Source organism: Pinus tabuliformis, chromosome Q (assembly GCF_031772625.1).
Source record: "Pinus tabuliformis cultivar Carrire ecotype Pingquan chromosome Q, CPIR1, whole genome shotgun sequence".
In the NCBI taxonomy this organism is placed as follows: domain Eukaryota; kingdom Viridiplantae; phylum Streptophyta; class Pinopsida; order Pinales; family Pinaceae; genus Pinus; species Pinus tabuliformis.
Window position 1 is genome coordinate 235,033,333 of NC_142296.1, and position 9,528 is coordinate 235,042,860.

Below are 9,528 nucleotides of genomic sequence, written 5' to 3' on the forward strand. Positions count from 1 at the left end.
CATCCCTCAGAATTTTTTCAGTAGTAGTATTCCAATACAAGTGTCCTCCACAATCTCCTGCGTGAAATTATTGCATAGTTTTATCATCTTCATCTTTCAGTAAACAGTTTAATAGAATACCACCATTATCTTTCCAAAATAAAGCATTATATATGATACAATATCTCATTGATTTCATTTTCAAAAATCTAGCTTTAGTTCTAGGTAAAACAGGAGGAGCTTGTAAGTTTAGTAAGAAAAATATGATATCTATATACCAAGGTGAATCTGTAAATGGTTCACTGATCTGTGGAGTCGCCATCCCTTCCTGATCATCAAGGGCACCAATGAAATTTATATCTAGGGCCTGACAGTTTGATTCAACCATGAATTTGGCTAAACCTTGGCATTTGATAAGTTTATTAGGCCTTATTTCTATGTCATATTCCAAAATAGTGGCAATACATTTGCCTCTCTTCCCTTCAGTCTCATTTTGTGTCAAAGTGTCCTTTACTATTCAGCTTGGAACATAAGCAATGATGTGTGAATACAAGATGTATACTCTAAAATATTTAATAGCTTTTACTAAAGCTAATGCATGTTTTTCCATTATGTTGTATTTTAGTGTTGCATCTCTTAAAGATTTATTGAAAAATGCAATGGGTTGTTCATATCCTTGATCATTATTTTGCAACATGACTATTGCAATAGTATGTTTTGGAGCAAAAGAAAAAATTATAAAATATTTTTGAAAGTCAAGACTTATAAGGGCTGGAGTTTTGGTAAGGGCTTATTTGATGGCCTCAAAAGATTGTTTAGCTTCCACTATCCATTTAAGTGTTGAATCTTTTCTTAACATGTTATTTAGTTCCCTAATCAATTATGCTAAATTTGAAACGAATCTCCTAAGAAAATATATTTTTCCTAAAAACGACTGTAATTCTTTGATGTTTCTAGGATGGGTGATGGTCAATATTGCCTCTATTCTAGCAAGATCTATTCTAATTCCATCTTTGGATATTATATGTCCCAATAGTTTACCTTCTTCTATACCAAAGAGTGCCTTTTTGGGATTTAAGGAAATACCAAATTTTCTACATTTAATGAAAAATCTTCTTAGGTGATCTAGATGTTCATTATCAGATTTAGAAAAGATTGTGATGTCATCTTGGTAAACAACAAGTCATGGATTTATTTAGCAAAACCTATATCCATAGCTCTTTGAAATGTTTCTCTTGCATTCATTAATCCAAAAGGCATTTTCAAATACATGAAAGTACCCCAAGGAGTAGTAAATGCAGTTGTTTGCCTGGTCCTCTGGTTGAACTAAGATTTGGTTGTATCTAGAAAATCCATCAAGAAATGAAATCCTGGATGAACCTACTACCCTCTAAAGAATATGGTCCATTTTTTGGAGAGGATAGTTGTCTTTCAATGAAACCTTGTTCAGATTTTTGAAATCAACACAGAGTTTGATTTCTCCTATCTTTTTCCTTGTAGTGACTAAGTTTGAGACCCAATCTGAATATCTAATGGGAGTTATAATTTGGGCATCATACATTCTCTTTACTTCCTTATCAATAGATGGCATAAGAACTAGGTTAATTCTCCTAAGTTTCTGTTTAAAAGGTTTATGATCTTCTTTGATAGGTATCTTGTGTTGAATTATGCTGATGTCATAAGACTTTAGGTCTTCATAACTCCATGCAAATACATCTTGAAACTATTTAAACATATTTATGTATTTAACATTTTCATCTAGAGGTAAGGCTTTTGATAATTTAATGAGTTTAAGCTTTTCTTCAGTTCCTATGTTACATTCTTCTATATCTGCTCTTAAAGGCTCCATTTTCGGTTTCCTAGCTACATTGTTGGAATCAAACAAATGTTCTAATGGGACTAATCCCATAGGCAAAAAAATATTTTTAAGATTTAGAATTTCAGGATCATCATTCATTATTTCTTCTATTTCTACATTTTCTAAGTTATCTACTTCTAGTTTTGTGAAATTAGTGGGTTTACCTATATTTAAAATATTTACATCTATCCCATTATCTATGTCATTATCTACTGTACAATCTGTATCTATATTACACTTCTAAAACTCACCTTTAGCATTCATTAAGTCATAAATTTGGGAATCCTGTGAGAAAATCTACCAATATTTCAAATTGTCAGGTATGATAGGCCTATGTCTCACTTCTGCAGTGTACTAGTGGTTGGGCTGAAAAGGCAGTTTGCAGGTACTAGCAAAAGTGGCGAGACTGTGGGCTTGCATATTCTGTTTCCTAGGAATGATAGCAAAGTCTGTTTCCAGAAAATCTTTGATCAAATCTAGGATAGTCTCTCTATATTGAATCAGTATGGGATTATTTACAGAGTATTCACCTTTAATTTGTTTAATAATCAATTCTGAGTCTCCCAGTTTAGAAACTCTCTTGGCTCCAAGTTTTCTAACCATTTGTAATCCTAATATCAGAGCTTCATATTCAACCATGTTATTTGTGCATTTAAAATTTAATCTAAATGCATAACCTTCAAAATGATTATTCTCCATGTTGTGAATCCACACTTCTGCACTTGCTCCTAGTCGATTCACAAATCCATCAAAATCCAAATGCCATAGTGATTCATGAAAAATGTTTTCACTATTAGCTATTTTGTATTTCTATTCTACAGCTGTGATTTCCTTTTTGTCATGGTCTGAATTATACAAGATGAAAGAGTCCATATCATAATGCATGAAGTATACAGGGAAATTTTGTGTTTTTTCTACACTACTTATGTTATGAAACCAGCTCAAGAAAAGATAGAAAAGAAAGATCAACGCCTTAGAATTCAGCCTCTTCGAGGGGGCAACCTCCTTTACATTACATAAATGAACAATTATTGGATGATACAAATGACAAAACCTCCTTTCTATATATAGGAGTCTAAGGAGTCACAATATAATCCAGCCGACCTAACAATAATAATATAAAGCCACAAAAATAACAATAGAGGGATTCTATGGGGCACAGAAATAACAATATGGGGGTAATAGGGGCACAACAATATAAATAAGGGGTATAACTACAATAGTAATGGGGTAATCACTAGTATTATAGGGACCCAACATGCCCCTCTCCTTCAAAAAAGTGTTGTCCTCAACGCTTGAACAGTTCTAGATACTTCTGCATAAAATTCTCATCCTCCCATGTGGAATCTTCAGCGGATAAGTTCTTCCACTTGATAAGATACTCTGAAATTGATCGATTTCGTAGCTGTCGAGTTCTTGTTTTTGTGACTGCTTCCGGTTCCAATATAATTTTTCCTTCCTCGTCAAGTTCTGGCAATATTGTTTGAACTGGGAGCTTGTCGCCTATAACCTTCTTTAAACATGAAACATGGAAAACTGGGTGCAATCGAGAAGCTGCAGGAAGCTCCAATTTGTATGCCATAGTACCAATCTTTTCCAACACCTTGTACGGAGCATAATACTTTGGTGATAATTTATTATCCTTCTTAGCTTGCTTTAGGGACATTTGCTTATATGGTTGTAGCCGTAGGAATACCCAATCACCTACATCAAAACTTATTTCACTGCGATGTTGATCTGCTTGTTGTTTCATTCTATTTTGTGCCAACACGAGGTTATCCTTTAAGAGTTCGAGGACTTGTTGTTGATGTTCGATGTGATGTTCCACTGCCTGAACCTTAGAATTTTCTCTTAAATATGATGTGATTGATGGTGGTTGGTACCCATAAAGTGCCATAAATGGGGTCATTTTTGTTGCTGTATGGAAGGAAGTGTTATACCACCATTCAGCCAGAGGCAACCATTTGACCCATTGTGTCTGTTTATCAGATACAAAGCAACGAAGATATCCTTCCAAACATTTGTTTACTATCTCAGTTTGCCCATCAGATTGAGGATGATAAGATGAGCTATGAGCTAACTGAGTACCAAGACAAGAAAATAATTCTGTCCAAAAATTTCCAGTGAAAATGGGATCTCTGTCACTTACAATAATCTTTGGATTTCCATGTAGCTTTTGAACTGTTTCCATAAATGCAGTAGAAACTGTACTAGCTTTAAATGGATGTGATAATGCACAAAAGTGTGCATACTTGGTAAGTCTGTCAACTACCACCATGATGACACTTTTTCCCTCAGACTTGGGTAAACCTGTGATAAAGTCCATTGAAACCTCCTCCCAACGTTGGCTTGGAATGGATAAAGGTTGTAATAGACCCGGTGTCTTAATTGTTTCAACTTTATTTTGTTGGCAAACCAAACATTCCGCCACAAACTTTTGAATATCTGATTTAAGGCCATCCCAAAAAAATTCCTTTTTAACCCTGTGGTAAGTTTTTAAAAATCCTGAGTGCCCTCCTAAGGGAGAAGTGTGCAATTCCATAAGAATCTTTTGTTTTAGCTGGGAATTCTTACAGAGGTATAAGCGATCTTTGTACCATAACGAATCATTTTTGCAGCTAAATGTATCAGAAGTACTGGAATCTTGTTGTAGCTTTCGAATAAGTGCCCACACTTCTTCGTCATTCTTCCATTCCTCCTTTGCTTCGTTTATCCAATCTGGTTGGATAATAGAAATGGCACACAACAATGCTTCCATATCCTCATCCTTTCTTGAGAGTGCATCTGCCACCACATTTTGCTTCCCTTTTTTGTATATGATTTCAAAGTCATAACCCAACATCTTTGTGACCCACTTTTGTTGCTCTTCAGAGGATAATCTTTGTTCTAAAAAGTATTTAAGGCTATCATGATCCGTTTTTACCTTGAAGTGTCTTCCCATTAGGTAGGGTCGCCATTTCTTAAGTGCATGGAGTATTGCCAACATTTCCTTCTCATAAATAGCTTTGCTTAAAAACTTTCCCTTGATTGGACGACTTTCAAAAGCAATGGGTCTTTCATCTTGCATTAGAACAGCACCAATTCCATTTCCTGAAGCATCACATTCCACAATAAAGGTTTTTGTGAAGTCCGGTGTAGCTAAGACCGGTGCTTGGCACATTGCCTCTTTAAGATGTTTAAAGGCCTTTGTTGCTTCCGGAGTCCATGAAAATGAATCTTTCTTCAATAATGTTGTTAGAGGTGCTGCTATTCTCCCATAATTCTTAACGAACTTGCGATAATACCCTGTCAACCCAAGAAATCCTCGCAGATGCTTTATGGATGTGGGGATTTTCCATTCCTTAATGGCTTTAATTTTGCTAGGGTCTACCTTAACTCCTTCATGAGATACAATATGACCCAAATATTCCACCTCCTGGACTCCAAAGAAACATTTGGATCTTTTTGCATATAATTGTTTCTCCTCCAATAGTTGTAGCACCTTGTAAACATGTTCAACATGATCCTTCCAAGACTTGCTTTAGATTAGTATATCATCAAAAAATACCAACACAAATTTTCTAAGGAATGGTTTGAAAATTGAATTCATCAAACCTTGAAATGTTGAAGGTGCATTGGTAAGGCCAAAAGGCATGACCAAAAATTCATAATGACCCTCATGAGTTCTGAATGCCGTTTTCGAAATGTCTTCAATCTTCATTCTGATTTGATGATATCCCAAACGAAGATCCAACTTGGTGAAGTAAATTGATCCATGCAATTCATCCAGTGATTCATCAATGACAGGAATGGGGAACTTATCTTTAATAGTGAGCTTGTTGAGCTCCCTATAATCTGAACACATGCGCCATGATCCATCCTTCTTGTGCACCAATACTACTGGAGCTGAGAAAGAACTTTGACTCGATTGAATTATACCAGCCTCTAGCATTTCTGCAACCATACGTTCAATTTCACTTTTTTGGACATATGGATATATGTACGGCCTGATGTTTGGAGGAACACTTCCTAGAATCAGATGAATAGCATGATCATGATCACGCATAGGTGGGAGATCTTTGGGAGTCTCAAATACCTTGGAATGATTGTCCAGGACTTTTTGGAGATCTGGAGAAATAGATGATTCCAATGTGGAAACATCTAGCGAACATAATTGTGCAATTACACGTCTTTGCTCCTTTTTTAGAAGCTTTGTCATGCCATTAGAGCTGATTATCTTTCCTGGTTTCCCTGCAATACCCCTTAATTCAACTTCCTTTCCTTCCACAGAAAATTTCATGAAAAGTTCTTGAAAATTAAAAGCTATCGTACCCAAGGATTGTAGCCATTGGACTCCTAGTACAACATCAGCACCTCCCATTGGAATGGAAAGCATTGGGCTAGTCAATACATATTCTCCCATGGATAGCTTGATATTATGGCACTTTCCAGAGCAATTTATTGTTCCTCCATTTGCAATCATCACTTGACACTCTGGTGCTGGATATAGGAAGCAATTCAATTCTTTTGCTACCCTACAATGAATAAAATTGTGGGTGCTTCCTGAATCAATCAACACTATTACCTTTTTCTTCTTGATTTGTCCTTCTATCTTGATGGTTTGAGGAGTGGTAATTCCCGCCAATGCATTACAAGATATGGTCGGATTTATTTGTTTTTCATCTAGGCTTTGTTCCTAGAATATATCCTCTTCTTTTGACCTTTCTTGCTCCTTTTCTTCTTCCTCTTCACAATCTATGTAGAATAATTTCTTCTCAGCACACTTATGACCTTTTGTGTATTTGCTATCACAATTGTAACAAAGCCCTTTTGCTCTTTTTTCTTCCAATTGTTGTGGTGTCAACCTTGTAGGTTGTGGAAGACTATGGGAAACAACACTTCCGTCTTTATAGTTGTGAATGGTATGCTTCCTAGTTGCCATAATTTTGCTTTCCATTTTTCTTGCTAACCTGAATGCCTTCTCTAATGAATCAGGTTCCCAAAGGCGCACATCATGTTGGATATTATCCTTTAAAGACCCTATGAACACATCAATCCTATGCTCCTCTGGAATATCTTTTACCCTTATGTTCAATTTTTGGAACTCCTCAATGTGCTCCATTATTGAACCCTTTTGTTTGATACTTATCAATTGGCTAAAAAAAGTGTTGCTTTTTGTATCCTCATAATGTGCTATCAATTCTTCCGTAAAAATTGCCCAAGTGATAAATTGTTTACGAGAACAAAGCCATTGATACCATACAAACTGATTTGGTTCCAAATATAAAGTTGCCATATGTACCTTTTGTGTGTTTTGCACATTATTGAGATCGAAGAATTGCTCCATCTGTAATATCCATGTGGCGGGATCCTTGCCATCAAACTTCCTCATATCGATTTTTGGAATATGGTGGGTCTTCGATCCAACATTAGAGTCTATGGAATCATGATTAACATTTCTTTTGTTCACATCATGAGTTTCCTTTACAACCTTTTCACCATTAGTAAGTATTTCTTGTAGAAAATTTGTCAAATTTGTCTTCAAATCTGCCATGTCTGTCTTCAAATCTGTCCTCAAATCTGTCTTCAGATCATCCATCTTAGCTTCCATGCCCTTTATCTTAGATTCCACGCCATTTATCTTAGCATCTGTTAGCTTTTGTGAGCGCGACATTTGTTGCACTTGTTCTTGTAATTTTCATATATCATGTAGCATTTCTTCCTCTTCTTCATGAGTCATGCTAGAGCTTTCAAGTTCCTTACTAGGTGTTTGCATTTTCTTTCCTCGGGGCATCAATTACCGATAATAATGCTTTACTATGCCCTTTGAATTCCTTCAAACCAAGCTTATGCAAAAATTAAAAAAAAAACTACACGCCTTTTTTTACTTTGTAGAAGCCTGATATTGAATCTGATGTATCTCTGTAATTTCGAATCATCCAGTTCTGAAATTGTGACCTGCAGTAGCCTTGTATGTCCTCTTTCCAATGCCACTAGTCTGATCCAAATTGGATTCTCCAAGAAAGATTTATGCACAATCTCCCGCAGTGACCTGATTATAGACTATTTCAGTAGAGCTAACTTGTATGAAGTTCCACGTGTCACTGCTTCAACCTTTGACTCTGAAAAATATATAAAAGAAAACTACAGTATGTCCTCTTTCTGTACCTTCTTATAAAATTTCAATCCGATGCTCAGAAAGAAAGTTATGACGATTTTCCCCAGGTCACTTGTTTTGAGTGTAATTCAGGAGTCTGCAAAAAGACCAACTTCCTCAGAGCATATCTCCGAAAATATCGCGCGAAAAGCTCTGAAATTCGGACCCAAGGTTCAGCGTGATTTCTTTTCAAATGGGTTTTTTTTGCGACTTCTGAAACGTCACTGAAAAAAATTTATAGCGAAAATGCCACGATGACCTGTTTGGAGCAGCGAAACCCTAGAATCCAAAGCTCTGATACCAAATGTTATGAAACCAGCTCAAGAAAAGATAGAAAAGAAAGATCAACGCCTTAGAATTCAGCCTCTTCGAGGGGGCAACCTCCTTTACATTACATAAATGAACAATTATTGGATGATACAAATGACAAAACCTCCTTTCTATATATAGGAGTCTAAGGAATCACAATATAATCCAGCCGACCTAACAATAATAATATAAAGCCACAAAAATAACAATAGAGGGATTCTATGGGGCACAGAAATAACAATATGGGGGTAATAGGGGCACAACAATATAAATAAGGGGTATAATTACAATAGTAATGGGGTAATCCCTAGTATTATAGGGACCCAGCAACTTACCATGTATTTCATCAAGGCCTCTCTATAAAGTTTTCTTTGTTGACCAAAAACAGAGATGGTGGCGTATGACATATCTAGTTGTAAATATCCCTGCAATTTTGCTCCCCATGAAAGAGATAACAGTATTCCATATTTGGGTGGGATGTCAGCAACTACTATGTCCATCACAATACTCTTTGTTGGGCATTGGACTAGAGTTACACAGAAGTCCTTGATCAGGCTGAGGCATTTAACTTGGCAAGAGTCAAAGGAAAATAGGTCCTTATATGGTCTGGTGATATCTAAGTTTAGTCTCTCCATGATTGCTTTTGGCATCAAGTTATGGGATGCCCTTGAGTCTAGCGTAGCATTATGTAATATTTTTTCATGAGTGTTCAAACTAATGTAGAAAGGAGGGATACCCCCTTGCTGATGGGTTACATTTACTTCAGGGCCAAACAATAAATGTGGTTGACCATCATTCAAATTCACAGCATATTCCCCTTCACCTATGTTCAATGTTTGAGTGATCTATGATCTATATGATTCATTTTTCACTAGTTCAATCAGAGGGACTGATATTTTCAATTTTGCTATCTCAGTTTTAATGTTGAAAGGAAATTGAGTTTTGCTTGATTGGATGAGATATTTCTTAGTGAATGTGGTCTGTGTTTTTATATTCTTTTTCAGTGTTAGGCACTTCTGTCTATGTTTCAGATGTTTTGTTTTGATTACTCCTATTTGGAATGATTTTAGTAATAGTTTCAGTTTGAGTTTCAGATGAAGTTATATCTACAATTTTTGGAGTAGAAGCCTCCTGTGTTCCCCTAGGGAGGATTTGTAAAACTTTCGTGACAAGAGCTTCTGTTATCTTTTTAGTTTGGTTCTGGATTGATATTTTAGTGGGAATTTCATTGTTCTTTTTAATTCTT